The sequence below is a fragment of the Trachypithecus francoisi genome, unplaced genomic scaffold (assembly GCF_009764315.1).
Source record: "Trachypithecus francoisi isolate TF-2019V2 unplaced genomic scaffold, Tfra_2.0 Lachesis_group3, whole genome shotgun sequence".
NCBI classification, from domain to species: domain Eukaryota; kingdom Metazoa; phylum Chordata; class Mammalia; order Primates; family Cercopithecidae; genus Trachypithecus; species Trachypithecus francoisi.
Genome location: NW_022681468.1, coordinates 128,126,141 through 128,143,028, shown reverse-complemented (window position 1 = coordinate 128,143,028; position 16,888 = coordinate 128,126,141). Strand labels below are relative to the sequence as shown.

The following is a 16,888-nucleotide window of genomic DNA, read 5'->3' as shown; positions in this document are numbered from 1 at the left end:
GTCATGTCAGATGGGATTACATTTTGACAGTTCTTTTCACCCTCATATCTTTCACAGGGAATATTGCCTTGAAATGGTAGGCAAAGCTATAAGTTCTTTGAGATCAGTGACACTGTGTTTTCCATTTTGATATCCCCTTGCCTGGCTCATAGTAGGTGCTCAGTAAATGGGCGTTGATGGTGAATTAAAGACCCATCTTGTTAGTTCTTGGATGGGGCCCTCAAAATGTCATTCCTTTCCTCTACATTTCTCAACAGCTTTGAAGAGGATGTTTAAAAAACATAACCTGCCAGGTGTGGTGGTTCATATCTGTAATCCCAGCACCTTGGGAGGCCAAGGCAGGCGGATCACAAGATTAGGAGTTCGAGACCAGCCTGACCAACATGGTGAAGCCCCGTCTCTCCTAAAACTACCAAAATTAGCCGGGCATGGTGGCACGCACTGGTAATCTCAGCTATTCAGGAGGTTGAGGCAAGAGAATCGCTTGAACCCGGGAGGCGAAGGTTGCAGTGAGCTGAGACCACACCTCTGCACTCCAGCCTGGGTGACAGAGCGAGACTCCATCTCAGAAACAAACAAACAGAAAAATGATATAACCTAGACATGGGAAAATGAGACTGTGAGCATATGCAATAGTTATAATGGTGCCACCCAACTTGTCACCACTCAGCTAGGATTACTGCACAGAGGATACTACAGGAAATAAAATCAAGACTCACTCCAAGCAACAGACTGAGGTGTACACCCATCTCTCCCCACATCTTTACTGTTCCCGCCTCTCCAAACTAAGTAAAACAAAATAAAAACTTTCAGTCTAACAAGGTCTTATTTAATGTTCCAGACTGCCTCAAAGCCATATTGATCAAGTTTCAATTTGAAGTTGGAGCCTGCAGCAATAAGTGAGATCAATATGAGGTCTTTATTTAAATATCTCATCTGCAAAAAAAAAAAAAAAACAAAAACAAAAACAAAAAAAGATTCTAACACTATAAAAACACAGCCTGACAAGAAAGCCAGATTTTTTCAAAAAAAAAAAAAACTACTATAAAAAGATACAACCAAATATTTATGCTTGTGATAGACTTAAACATTTTTTTTTTAAAGGAGAAAATATATTTTTAGATAGAAAAAACGAAAATCATTAAGACTTGCCTAAAGCCCTTACTAATTTAGTTGCAAGGTTTACTTGTGTGTTTCTATGTGTGTTTTTTTTTTTTCTTCATGTAACTGTAAAACTACTTTTTGTGGATACTGAATATAACTATTTACATTTACTCAATTGGCGAATACCCATTTTGTGCCTAGCATTGCGCAGAGTGCTAAGAAGGATCCGAAAGAAATGTATGACATTGCCCGAGAGTGTACAATCCAGCGTACAAAGCAGATAATCAAAAAAGACAAATGTTGCATTAAATAAGTCTAAATAAGTGATCCTAATAAGGACTTTAGGAAATCAATGAAGGGAAGGAATAGTTTAAACTTAAATGATGAGATGTGAAGACAGATGTCTGCCACTTACTGTTTCCTTAAACAAGCTTCCAACCTCTTTTTTTGTCTGTTTCTTCATTTGTAAAACAAGAAATGTGAAAGTCTACATTGCATGGCTGTTGGGAAGAGACACAGATGTCAAGAACATTGACTATTGGCTATTAGAGTTAAAGAAAGGGGATTTCTGTGCATTTAAACGAGCCAAAAAACGTGGTAGAGGAGATATGGCCTGAATGTAGGCAAAATTGGCTAGGTGGAGGGGGGTGAGCTTGGACAAGTTATTTATGTTTTCTGGGTCTCAGTTTCCTTGAGAAGATAATACATGTTATGCTTTCAACACACAGCCTGGTTATTCATTGCTGTGAAACAAACGACCTCAGAATTTAGTGGCTTAAAACAACATTTATTTTGTTCTCTAGCAGCAATTTGGGCAGGGCTTAGTAGGGACAGCTGTCTCTGTTCCACTTGACATCAGCTGGTGCAGCTTAAAGTCTAGGGGGTGGAATCATGAGAAGGCTCCCTCACTCCCGTGTCTGGTGGCTGATGCTGGCTGGACCCTAGCTGGAGCTGTCAGCTGGACCACCTCCATGTGGCCTCTCTACATGGCTCTATACTTCCTCACAACTGATGACTGGATTCCAAAGGGAAATATTCAGAGGAGCTGCATCCTATTTTATGACCTAGCCTTAGAAGTCACCTAATATCACTTCCCCATATTCCGTTGGTTGGAGTCTATGCAGATTCACCAGGAGAGGAAATTGACTTCAGCTCTGAAAGGGGAGTGTCAACGATGTAAAAGAACATGTAGCGCTGGAAATAATACTGTAGCCATTTTTGGAAAATATAATCTCACACAGTATGCTTTCTAAAACCTTTATAGTTAGTAGTAGTAGTAATATTGGAAAGGAGAAGCTTGATGCAAGATAGCACAAGTTAGCAAGGGATTCCAGAAATGTGCATTTATTATGGGCATAAATGTAAATAAGACACAGTTCCCACCCTCAAGGAACTTATGATCCTACAAACAATTATAACTCCATATGTTAAATCCTAGAATGTAGAACGTAAAAAGTTTTAGAGCAAATAAAATAAAATATAATTACTCAGAGATGGGGAAGCTTCAGTGATGCAGTGTCCACCATAGGATTCAGGTTTTGTGGGGTCTAAAGTTTATACAATTTGAGGCTCCTCTTTAAGAAAAAAAAATACGAAATTACAAATGCAAAATCAGGCACCGAACCTTCTAAGGTGCCTGTGGAAGCAGGGACCCTTGACACATAAGCTATAGCATCACAGAAAATTGGCTCTGACAAGGCTTAAACCAGAGAGGGTAGGAAGTGAGGCTAAGAGGAAACTGACAGATTCAGAGAAAAGGGAAAGGTCAAGGGACAGAGGGTCTTAATAAGGCTAAGGAGCTCAAAATAGGGAAAAGACAGTAAGACAGTGAAAGGATGGGCCGTATCTTTGCAGAGGAAGGCAGTGGTGGGAAACAACAGCTTATTTATAGTTGGGTTGGGTTTGGAGAGCCTATAGGATGGGAAAGGAATTAGGGTTTTATGTTCTAAGCAACTAAAATTCATTGAAAGATTATGAAAATGAGAGTGAAATGATTTATGAAGTTTAATAGGCAGGAATAATTGAAGAGGGGAAATGCTAGCCATCAACAAATTTTTGATACTTTCAACCTATATGTCAATGTCCCAGATCAGATAATTGGTGTACAGCCTTATTGTTTCTGCTAAACATATCAGTGGATCATTTACAAGAGCTATAAATGGTAAATCAGAGTATTTTAAAACATGGACATTTGTTATATATATGTTTGGCATATGTGTTCTTTGGGACATTACGATGTAATTATTTAAATCATATTTATGAAAAGCCTTTACAAACAGAAAATACTTAAAATTTCAAGAAAAGGATATAAAACTATGTGTTATATATTTTCCTAATTATACTTATGAATATATATGTACTTATGTACTTCAGCACAGAGAAAACTACTGTAAGAATATACCCCAAAGTATAACAATAATGTCCTTGATTCATTGGCATGTGGTAAATTTGTTTTTACTTTTCTTTTATGTGTTTTCAATAATGTGTGTGTATTCATTTAATAATTGGGTAAAAAAAATTCATTTAAAACCTCATACTCATTTTTCAAGGTCCATCCCCAAATACCACCTCCTTAGGAAGACTTCTGTGATGCCTGATCCTTCTCCTCCCTCCCAGATACCCCAGACTAAAGACGCATATTCCTTCCTCCAAAATCCATTAGAACTGCTTATGTTTCTCTTGCCCCATAACCATACTCAGTATTCTGTGCTATCTTCTCTAGAACCCCACAAAGAACACAAATCCCATGACAGGGAACTATTGCTGCAACCCCATTTCAATGTCTTCAACGTAGTTGCTGTTAAATCCTTATGAAGTTGAAATGGGTTCACAGTATGTTGGTAATTGCGAGAAACAGTGTGCAAGTTATTCAAGCGGTAAGACTAAGCAAAGTAACAGTTCCATAAAAAGGAAAGTACAGACAATTTCCAAGTGACCAGTGAGCATTCCATGTAAATCATGGAATAATTTACGTGATACCAATAATAATACCTTGGTATCTAGCATCTCGTTTGACCCTTCCCGGAGCTCTGTGAGGATATTTTTATCCACGGTAGATGGGGTTATTTGTGAAGTGATAGAAATCCCTACCCTATGGAATCGTTGTAAGATTAAATGAGATTGTATATGTGCTTGCGTGCCTGGCACTGAATAGGTGAATAAACAGTAACTGTTTTATTATTTTCTGTGATTTGTCACAGAGCTTAGCAAAATGCTAAGACAGGAACTGTTTAGCCCTCTCTCTTACTTTTCTACTATGCCACAATAGCAGGCCTAGAAATCTACCGTCTTTCTTCTCTCCCAAGGATTCCTGGTGCTAATCTGCCCCTGCAGCTGACAAGGGTGAACAGCCTCTTGAAATCTTAGGCTTTTTAATCCAATGATTCAGTCACAACTTCAGTGACCCTGATCACCATTATGGTTCCAGAAAAGACAATTAAACATTTTGAAATCTTAAGAATATTATATATTCAGTGTCATCAGGTCACAAACTTTCCAATAACAGATGCAATTCTTTCTAAAATGAATGCATCTCTCATGGCCATTATCCCGATGATAATAGTATTCACTTACTGAATGCTGATTATGTATTCTACCAGGTAACCTGCATAGGTTAGCTCCATTTAATTATTATAGAAACCCTATGAGGTATGCATTATCATCTCTATTCTTCACATGCATTTATTCAGGCTCAGGCAGGTCAAGGAAATTGTCCAAACTTTCCAAGCTAGTAGATGGCAAGCTAGGTCTTTCTGGCTGCAAATACCATGCTTGTTTCACTTTTCCATATAGGAGGTAATCAATACATGCATTATAACAATGAAAGAAATATAGGAATATGTTACTACAGTAATGACCTGTATAAATACAGCATTGTGACCTTCATGTCATCACTGATTTTGCCATCTTCAGGTAGGGAGGTAGCTGGGTAGATGAGAGAACAGGAGAAAAGGGTAATAAAATCCGTTCTTGTTCCATCAAAACTGTTCTATTTATTCATTTCCTACCAAAGAGTCAAAAATAAACATCAAAAAAACAGCAACCCCATAATCAATCCAAGTCTAGTTTTAACCCAGTTCCTCCCCAGGCCCTCTATGTGGAGGATGCACATCACCAGCTTTTCTTTTGCAGACCTTGACCTTCCATCCTCCCTTTCCTGGCTGTTCTGCCTGTGCCCTCCTGGCACATCAGCAGTCACTGCAGGCACATCAACAAAAGGTGAGTAAACACACTTAGAATGAACAAGAAGCCGAGGGGACAGGGTCAGGAGCTGCGTGTCGGTACCGTCAGCCTCCCCTCGCTACTGCTGCCATCAGCCTCGAGGCAATAGGAACAAAAATGGGAATTGCTGAAGGGGAGAAGCCTGTGACATTCGGTAGCTCAGTTTGGCTGGTCGACGTGGCAGTCTGCCCTCTTTTAAGAGGTAGTGGGCAGAATCATCGCGCTGCTCCCCAAAGCTGAAAGTTTGGGTTTTCTCCTTTTGTGCAAGCTGCAATGCTGTTTCTACCACCTGCCAAGGGCCAGCTGCCAGCTCCTTTGGGAGGCATTGTTTCGTTGCAGAGCAGGGGTGGAGGGAAGATGGTGCAACTCTCGCTCTTTTCTTTCAGGAGAGCATTTTGTTCCTTCAGCTGTCATGAAGCCTTTGTACAGACAGGTCTTTATTCCCAGGGCAGAAGAACTGGAGACAAGCATTAGACATTTGCCAATTTTTGATCACTTTCCTCACCCATTATACTTTGTTCTCTTGAAATTTGTTTAGACCATGTCTTTTTTCCTGAAAAGCTTTGAGACCTTTCTCAAAATAAGGTTTATCTACAATTAGTATATAAAATAGTATATAAAAGGAGGAAGCCCAAGTCAAGCAAAGTAGAAGCAGTAAATATTTTAATTTTGTATTGGTATACATTTAAGGGGTAGAAGTACAATTTTGTTACGTGAATATATTGCGTAGTGGTGAAATCTGGACTTTTGGGGTATCCATCATCTGAATGTTGTACTTTGTACTTGTTATTTTAAATGTAAAGATAACCATTGCTGCTGTGATTAAGCTTTAAAGAGAAAAATTTTGTCTTACATTCTTGCCAGCTGGAGTGGGAAAGAAAATATGACATTATGTAACTGTCAAACTAGGCATCAAAGGGGAGTCTGGTGTTAAATGGCCAGTTTGGGCATTTGGCTACAGCTGCTTTAAAATGTTCAGATTACAGCCATTCAGGACTTGCTGTACAGAGCAGAACTCTATAATTCTGGTGAGCCATTTGTATAAGCATTAGAGAGAATAGACTCAATTATTTTTTATGGAGAATCTTGGCCCAGCCAAAGAAAAGGTGGACAATCTTCTGTTTGGAATCCTCGGTTCTCTTAAAAGGATATAATTCCACCTCCTTTTGAGTTGGCTATTACAGCAAGCAGCATCCCCTCTAACTGGCAACATACACTAGCTATATCCTTGATATTCGATAATGAGTATGATCTTCAGTTTTTTATTACCCTGTGTCCATCAAGTTTATGGAAGGAAGCAATATTTGTGGGGAGTAATCCAAAAGATTTTTAGTATATCTTCATCCAGATGCACAAACCCTACCATTGGATCAAGTCAGGTCAACTGGAAAATATATCTCAAGGTGGTGATGGATAACTTCTTTCTCAAAGCCTCCCCGCCCCTTCTCTGAAGTGCTTAAATGCTTTTACTGAATTGTTCCCTGAGGTGATGCCATCATCCTGGGATGAGGGGTGGTCAAAAAAACTAGTCAATTAAACTCATAACCATATCTACCTACAGGTATTCAGGTGGTCCTCTGCTGGAAAATGCTTGAGACAAACGCGTCTCTCTGATACCCGGAGTAGGGAGGTACCCTTCTTAGGAGGAGCTAGCTTGCTCTGATAGTTTGGATACAGTTTGGCAGAATTGATCTAATTTTTCTAAGGATCTCATTTCCCTTTTAGAATCAGCCGATCTGAAGCTTACAGGGAATCTTGGGAATCTGGGTCCCAAGTGTTTGGACCAACGGAGGCAAAATGGCGCAGTTCCGGGTTCTTCACCGTCAACTTTCCCGCGCCCGGGAAAGACACGGGTCGACTGCGCAGGCGCAACCCGACTTCCGACGGAGAGGATCGGAACCCGCCTAGCCACGCCTACCGCCCCGCCTATGTCCTGCCCACTGCCCGCCCACCCCTGGGCCCAGGACATAAAAGCCGCTCCCGGCGGGCCCACAGAGTGAACTTCCTGGGCCCCTCCTCGTACGCGGGACCCAGGAACGTCGTCCTAGAACGCCAGAGCGAACTTCCTCGGCCCCTCCTCCTTCGCGGGACCCAGGAACCTCGTCCAAGAACGCTGGAGCGACTTCGCCGGCCTCCACCGCCGGAGACCGGTGAACCTCGCCCCTCCCTCACATTGGTTTGTAAACAAAGTTTTTTTTGCCTTGCCTACTTGCCTTTTCTCTGGCATTTGCTCTGGGGGTCGCATTAAAGCAAATCACCAAGTAAGAAAGAGTATAGACCTTCATTGTACCAATGCTTGAATAAGCTTCAATGCTAAAGTCATTGGAAGAGGCTACAGGAGTTCTCACTTTGCTTCACTGTTTTTATCCATGTTGAATTTTTAATTTTGCAAGGTTTTCTTTATTTAATTAAGCTGGCTAGTTCTTTCTGGGACAAGGTAGGATATAATAAGCACACGTATTAAAAGAAAAGAGGAAGCATATTAATTCCTCAAGAGAGTTGAAGCTTTTCTCTGGCAGTAAATTCTAAAACCCATGGCAGGATGACTTAGAGGCCATTAAATAGTCTAATGGACAAGGTCTTCAAAGATAAGTTTTATAAGAAGTACAGAAGCAGCATTTTTGTGCCTTTTCTCCCTTTTTTTAAAATAAGTCTTTGATAAAAATTAAGGGCCTAAGAAATGGCTCAGTGCCCATCAACAGCAAAATGGATAAATAAATCTGAACACATTTACACAAGGGAATACTATACAGCAATAATAGTGAGTGATCTGCAACTCCATATAAGATGGATAAATCTCACAATCATGATGCCCAGCTAAAGGCAGATGTGAAAAGAATACATATGGATGATTCCATTTACATGAGTTCAAAATAGGCAGTGCATCTCTGGTGTTAGGGGTCAGGATAATTGCATCCCCTGATGATGGTGGTTCCTGGTAGGGGCATGAAGGGTGCTTCAGAGATGGTACTATTGGCTTTTTTCTTGATCTGGGTGCAAGTTACTCGGGAACATTTACCTTGTGAAAATTAATCAAACTGAATACTTACAATTTGAGTACTTTTCATCATATGTTATGGTTCAATAAAGTGTTTTAACAAGCAAGAGAAAAAAGATGAGAACCTACAATAAATGAGGAAAGGAGTGCATTGGAGGCCAGTCTCAATCTTGAAATTGGTTGCAGTGGTTTTTTTTTTGTTTTTTTTTTGTTTTTTTTTTAGACAGAGTCTCACTGTCGCCCAGGCTGAATTGCAGTGGCATGATCTTGGCTCACTGCAACCTCCATCTCCTGGATTCAAGCGATTCTCGTACCTCAGCCTCCCAAGCAGCTGGGACTACAGGCGTGCACCACCACAGCCAGCTAATTTTTTTATTTTTAGTAGAGATGAGGGTTCACTATGTTGGCCAGGCTGGTCTCGAACTCCTGACCTCAGGTGATCCACTTGCCTCAGCCTCCTGAAGTGCTGGGATTACAGGCATAAGCTAACAGGCCTAGAGAATTGGCCATAATTCTGATTTCAGCTTCAGCTTCAGCCTTCAAAGGGCTGAATCACCAAATGCTCACTCTAAAGTCACTTCTGGCTTCCCTGGTATTGTTTATCATCCATGATCATATGACCAATAACCATTACTTCTGATTGTTACACTGTAATATTGTCAGCGATATAAATGAGGTGTGTCATTAGATTTTCTTGCTATTTTCAAATAAAAAATAGCTAGTTAACTTACATCTTTTTTGAGCCAAGGAATTATTTAAATATAGGAATTTAAATAACAATACAAGGCAGAATAATAGAGATTCAATTGTATCATAATTCCAGTCCTTGTCGAATTGTTTGGTGTATTAGCATCCATTACATTAAAAAAAAAAAAAAGTCAAGGAGTGTATTTAAATTGTCATTATTTAATTCCATTTAGGCCAAAATTCTTTTAAGAAAAAGTCTTATTTATAAGGGAATTCTTCATATCTTGTGAGGACAAATTAAAAGCAGAATGTCAAATTCACCATATCAAAATTTCATGAGGAAGAAAAACTCCACAGTCATGTACAATAACATTCATAGTAAATTATCCTTGATCCAGACAAAATGAAAAATAAAAAGAATATGAAGAAAAGAGGAACTTACTAGACACAAATGAGAAATTCAAACACATTTTATTCTTACCAAACTTCAAAACAATTGACTTGATGAGACAATTTTAGGAAGACAACTCTTACAGTCTCCCTCTTCCCCCAGCCCTCATGAAAGCTAAACTTTTAAACAAAAAAGCTTGTTAAAACGATGCTGTATCATATACTATTAAGTATATTACATTTTCAATATTTAAAGATGAAAGGTTTTTGAAATTGATTAATCTGTGTCCTTTTCCTCCCAGAAAATATGTTACTAAAAGCCTTTTTTCCTGAATTATATTCTATTGTGAACATAAGTCTAGTAATATTATTAAATATGTCAGTTTAAAGTGAGTTTCTATGTAGTGCCGAAAGTTCCTGAACTATAATGACAACCACTACTAAAATTTTGATAATAAAATTGTCACAATGATTTATTTTAAAATAATGTATCATACTTATTCTTAACTCCTAGAAGTTTATTCAATGATGGTGATATTTGGCTTTAACTGAGTACTAATTTTAACACTAATACAGTGTTTCGTTTGGGCAATACTTGTATTTTTGCTGCACATGTAATTTAAGCATATGTAGAAAGGTGAACATGCCTGGGGCCAAGGTCTTATGGTCAAAGTATTTGATCTTCTGAAAGTCTCAACTACACCTACCTTAGAAGAAAATAAAATAACCCCCACACAGGGCCTTTGCATTGACTGTTTGCTCTGCCTGAAGCACATTCCCCCAGGACTTTGCATCACTAGTGCCTTATTATCATCCAGGAATTAGATCAAAGCCTCTTTTCCAGAGGCCCATTCTGACCATCCTGGTGAAAGCAGAAATACATTTGGCCCACAGTTACTTTTTTTTCCCGGGTCCAGCACCCTGTTATGTCTGCTTCTCTGGAGATTTATCACTAATTGAAGAAACTGTTTTCTCTCACGTTTGTTGTCTTTCTGTCTAATCAGAGGATAGCAGTGGGAATAGACTCTTCTCCTTCTTTCCTTCTCACTGGTACACTGAAAACTTCTATGCAGTAACTCCCACCATTGTCTAAGTATTCTACCCACCTGCAAGAAGAAGGCATGCTGACTCCAATATGACAGTTTTAAGACCAAACAGGATGGGCAGCAAGCCTGGGTCTACCATTCCCTAACTCGATGACTTTGGACAAATGATTCAATCTGTCCTAACTTTCTTAAAAAATAATTTTTAATAGCCATGTTTTATTCATTAAGCTATGCAGTTAGGTATACAGTCATATTAATTGTTGCATATATAATGGAAATAATATTCTTTCTATCATGTAATATTTAATTTAAAAATATGTGAAGCGCCGGTACAAGATAACATAATTGGCAAAGGCTAGCATCCTGCCCACCTCTTCTCCTCTGTGCATTTTGAGCATGCTACCTTTCCCTGTCTAAAATGTCCTCTTGACTTCCAGCCTACTTTTCTACTCAGTAAGTTCCTATTCATCTTGTAGCCCTTCAAGGAAGTCTTCCCTGCCCCACTGGAAAAGCTAGTTGCTCTAGACTTCCTTCACACCTTGTATATGCCACATTAACCTACCATTACTGTCTGCATGCTCATCATCTCCACTCAACTGGAAGCTCGTCCAGAGCATGTGGTATACCTAAGCCATTTCGATATTCTTAGGACTGACCCCAGTCTCATTTATATAACAGGGACTTGGTAGTGACTATATTCACAAAGCAATGCACTGATGATTACCCATGCAATCTGGGACAAATTACTTAATTGCTCTGTACCGCACCTCAGTTGCTCCCTTTATGACCTATCTTATTGTTCTATTGTACCTATTACCTATTGTTGCTCCCAATATTGCTTATCTTATTGGTCTATTAGGAAGTACAACTTTAAGAGCTCTGTCAGGGTAGAATTTTTATGGGTTTGTTCACTGATGAATATCCATTATTTTAAACGATGCCTGACACACACAGTAGGTACCCCATAAATATTTTTAGCATGATCATTTAGTTAATCCATGTAAAGTGCTGGGCTCAGCACCTGATCTATATGTGCTCAATCAATATTAGCTATTATTAGTAACTCTTGCTATTCTGGTTAGTATCTGCCTTGGTGAACACACATAGCAGTTGGAAAAGTGATCCCTCTTCTAAGATGATATTTCCCTGGTCTTAAAGCAATTCCCTTAGTCAACTGCCCCAAGCCCTTCCTTCTTCACAGACACCCCACCGCCAACTGCCTTGATTCCCAAGGAGCACAACCTCTTCTGAAGGACTCCAATCCATAGTGTTAGGAACCCTCACTGGACCCTGGTCATCCTGAGCCCCCAACTAACAAGTGAGTTCCCTGGGGCTTTTTATGGCACTTCCCTCAACAATGCATAGTGGTTCCATCTACTTAATGAGCCTCATGTCACCTTATGAACCCCTGCCTTTAATATATCCTTCCCTACATACACGCACACATACAAACTCCATATTCCCATCTCTCCCTACCCCTACCACAACTCCTTTATTTCCTTGCAGAATTCTGCTGATAATTTACTAGACGCCATCCTTGGGGCTTGGCTCAATTCAATCCACATGAAGTTCACAAACATGTATTAAGACAACCTATTTTTGAAATATAGAAGGTACCCCAGGTGACTAACACAAAGTTCTTGTGGTCAAGGAGCCCAGAGAAGTTGAAGATACCTTCACAGTTATCTCAACGTTCAGCATTCCCCAAAGAAATGCTGCCCTCTAGGAAGTTCTCTCCAAGGAATCCCACCCCTGTCCTGTGTATTTCTTTAATCTGCAACCCTCCTGGGGCTGTGCATTGCACAGGGGGCGTGCCAATGAGTTCTGCACTTGTGCCCAGTGCCTTTAGTAAATTGACCTTCCCCGAGGACTTTGGAGCCCTTGGAGGATTCTCAGTATTTGCATCTCCCAGGAGCTCCCAGGAGGCAGTTGGCACTTGATGGCTGTTTGTAGCCAAGGTACTTAGGCTGATTTTATTTAATCTTTAGTATCAGGCTGATATTTTTTAAATTCCAATTTATATAGAAGTTTTAATTCTAGGTTTTCATTTCATGGTCTGTCTTTTTTTTGGCCTCCTCAAAGCCTTTACGCAAATCCACTTGACTTTTCCATCACAAATTGTGGGTTTACTGTTTTCCTAGAATTGAAGGGAGAATTTATTCAAATTTGACCTAAAGCTATAGACAGTAAGTCACTAGCAAAAGTTTCCCCAGACACAACTATGTCTCTACCCAATGCAGTAGCCCCAGAGGAATTCTTATGGCCTAGTTATATCCTCCAGGTTAGGAGGATGGGGGTAAGAGTCGGGGGAGTACCACATCGAATATGCTGACACTGCACTAACTATATAGCAGGCACCCTGTAATGACACCTTTGGATAACACAGAAAATGATTGTGTTCCAAGGATGAGCTGTAATGAGAGGGGAGGGTACAGAGAGCCACAGGCGGCACTGTTCCCAATCTAACAACACAACTGGGGGCAGAGGCAGGTGTGTGCTTGCTTTCAAAATAATAAATACTGCTATGGTGTTTCCGCCCAAGGCTTTTGAGGAGAGGATGAAGTTGGAAGAGCCAACAGGCTCTTCAAAGGTGGAAGTGGGAAGAGCAGCTTGACCAATCTAATAGCGCATGATACTGTTCTGTCACTGACAAATATTCTACCAACAGTTTATAGACTTCCTCTTCACTGATGTTCTATTACTTGGGCCAATGACTGGACCTCTTTCAGCCTCAGTTTCTTTATCTGTAAAATGGGGATAAATTATAACACCTAACTAATATAACAATCACACTCAAAATATTACATACATACATACATGTATGTCTACATGCACAGGTAGATACACACATATGTAATATTTTGATAAATGGATAGATGGAATGAACTTACATACCTGACTCATAGTAAATAAATAGTAAAGGTTACCTCTTCCCTGTTTCCCAAGTTCCCCCAACTTTTGATGGGAAAAGAAAAAAGCAAAATCAGCCCATTTGGAATGGCAGTGAAACCCGATCTTTCATGTGCTATATGAAGATAAAATTCGTTCAGTTTAAAGAAAGAGCTCAAAGCCGCAAAGCATCATGCTATAATCCTTTACAGAATGGTGACACTTGGCTGATTTGTCAAAAATCCTTCTACATACCCACACTGAGTACTTTTAATGAATGTCAGCTTTTAAGAATCAGTGACATTGACATTACTCCATGGAGCAAAGACTGACGGCCCAACTCATAAATTCCCTGATGCCTGTATTAGCAAGGTGGCAAGATGAGTTTTCTGTTCACTGGTCTTGTTTTGCTGTCAGATTCTGGGGGACTTGCATTTCAAGCAATATATCTAATCTCTTTAAATTAAATTATCTTTCTTTTGCCAGCCAGAAATTTTTTTAGAAGAATATTATCAACTAAGTGGATCAGAAAATGTGGGTTTAAGACTTGCTTCCTGGGTGAAATGATATTAAAATGAATGTTATTCCCTGGATAAATGATGTGTTGCCACGGTCATACACTACAGCTGTTAGAAACGTTTTTAAAGTTTGAAATCAAAGGAGGAGGGAAATATGAAATTAGAGGGAATTTCCTTCTTCAAAGGGATAGTGGGTGTAATTTAGCTTTTATCAGAGCAATGATAACTTTTCCCTCCTAAATTTGTCTTATCTACTGATATTGTTTAACTACTGATATTTAATTGTTAGAATATGTGTAAAATATTTTTCTGTATGAAAAAGATTCTCTGCCAGGCATGGTGGCTCACGCCTGTAATCCCAGCACTTTGGGAGGCCAAGGCAGGCAGATCACCTGAGGTTAGGAGTTCAAGAGCAGCCTGACCAACTTGGCAAAACCCCGTCTTTACTAAAAATACAAAAATTAGCCAGACATGGTGGCAGGCATCTGTAATCTCAGCTACTCAGGAGGCTGAGGCAGGGAGAATTGCTCGAACCCGGGAGGCCGAGGTTGCAGTGAGCAGTGATTGCGCCACTATACTCCAGCCTGGGCAACAGAGCAAGACTCCATTAAAAAAAAAAAAAAAGAATAAGATTATCAGTTAACTAGTTTACTCATAAGCTGTTTTTACACTAAAATCCCCACATACCTACTACAGCTTTCTAAACAATTCTAACTTCTGCCCTCAGCCTCATCCCCTGCTCATATGACCTGTCCACAACATACAGTTTGTTGATGGTTATAGTCACAAATATTGATTCCTATTTTGGTGTAGTAAATACTGTCTTTGAGTTCTCTCAAAACACATACTTACATTTTTTTTTGATTGCCATGTGTTCCAAGTTAAAATAAACTAAGTCAAATTTGCTTAAAGCCTTGCATCTAGTAAGTGATAGCAGTAAGAATGAAATCCAGTCTTCTTGACACCCTAAGGTAAAGCCATGTAGAAGTCACCAGCAATTGTCATTTTTACCTTTAACTTTAGGCTGCCTTCATCAGTGACATCTAGACCGGGGTCAACGTGCCTTTTCTGTAAAGGGCACAGTATTTTAAAATATTAAAATAAAACTATTTTAGGCTTTGTAAGCCATATGGTTTTTGCTGCAACTACTCAGCTCTGTGATATAGTGCAAAAACAACCATAGACACTAAGTAAACAAACGAGCGTGGCTGTGTTCCAGTAAGACTATATTCATCGAAACAAGCAGCAGGCTGGATTTGGATCACGGGCTTTAGTTTACTTCCTCTTTGTTTAGACCATATTTTTCAATCATGGCTTGGTTAGATTCATAACACACATTAGCTGTGCTTATACCTTATGTCCAGGACAAAGTTGTAAATGTATTGAAGTTCACAGCTGGTCTCACTCTGCCTTTCCAGCCAATCTAAGTTATCTAGCCGAGTCCTGACATTAGGTAGTTTCCTTAAAGATACCTGATAACTGTTGAAGTAAAGGAGGGAGGAAGGAATGTATATATCTCAAACTCTGGTCACTAGTGTCTAAATGGTATCTAGATAGTTTTACTTCTATAAATGATAATACATACATCTCTGTATTGAGCAGCTTCCAAAGATTTTAGAATGTTTCACTAATTTTCCCCTGAATTCACTCAATATTTATATGAGAAGAGATGTTACAGCTAGTTACTATTGTAAATTAGATTGCTAGATTTAAATTACCAAAATTTATTTCTTGATTAGGAAATATCAAGGGCATACTTACTTTTAAGTAAAACTTTCCAGTAAATGAAGACTGAGATGATATAATGAATCCTAAAAGAGATTTTACCATGTTTGAATATTGTGGGCTTATGGAAAACCTTTAATGTGTTATGTCTTTAAAGGCAAGACAGAAAGACATTTTTATTACACTTCACCCCTTTCTCTTTCCATATCAGTTTGAAGAAAGCTGGGTTTAATGTCTGGCCATGGATATAATGTCTCAAGATATTAAATACATTGTGCAACTTATGGTAACTCATGCCATTTTATACTTAGAAACTACTAAGTAATTAGTAAATGGCAGGCAATATTAACTCAGCTACCATCACCGTTTGTTCAGAAACTTCCTGTTCTATAATCTAGTCAAGTCCAACCCACCACTGAGAAATAGACAACAGCATTCACCCCACAATACAGAAAGAAATAAAATAACCTTGAGCAGGTGGAATTTTTTCTCCTATCAATGAACTTATACATTGGAGATTATAGTGCTCTGTAAGGTAATTATTTCTGAAGGCATATAATCTATCATATGTGGATTCATCCCCTCCAAGGGAAGGAAAAAAGCTATTTCCTACACCAGGTCAATAACACAACATATGACTTCCCCATGACCAAGGAGAACATGGATGAATTTTGAAGGTGAGATCAACAGCTCTTCAAGAAGAATACGAAATTCTATATGACTTTAGTGAAAACATCAGCTTGCTTTCTTAAGGTAATAAGAGAGAAAGCCAAGGGTATGGCAAGAATGACAGGTATCTCCATAGCCCACAGAGGGACATCAAACCACAAATCAAGAATAGTCAGGGACTTGGAATTTCAGCTCAACTTTTAGACTCTAGTGATTGACACTAAATGTAGATTTTATGAAACTTCTTAAATCTGAAAAAATTGTTTAGTGTGGAAACAGTACAGTGTGGTTATTAAGAGATTAGGCTTTAGCCCCAACCAACCTTTCATTTCGACTTTGGTTTGGTTTCAACCTTTCAACTTTGAGTGCATGTCCCAGCTCAGTGCAGTTTCAGCTGCATGACCTCTAACAAATTACATGAGCACTTGCAGGCTGATTTTATAGATGAGGCTTTAATCTAAATGAGAGTGATAATCACAGTACTCCCCTGAAAGGGTTATGAGAATGAGTGGAATGATGCATCAAAAGCACTCGTCCAATGCCTGCAGCACAGTAAGCATATGGTAGATTTTATGAGTTACTTGCAACCAGGGTGAAATAAGGTCAACCAAAATTTCTGTAACACCGAAAGACTATATAAT

General features: G+C 39.3%; 1 long non-coding RNA gene across 1 annotated transcript; it reads left to right on the top strand.

The window, feature by feature from the left end:
• Window positions 1–5,237: 5,237 nt before the first annotated feature.
• LOC117071613 lies at window positions 5,238–12,483 on the top strand. Its single transcript, XR_004432383.1, has 2 exons — window positions 5,238–5,322; window positions 11,648–12,483. It is a non-coding gene; the product is annotated as an uncharacterized LOC117071613 (long non-coding RNA).
• Window positions 12,484–16,888: the final 4,405 nt, after the last annotated feature.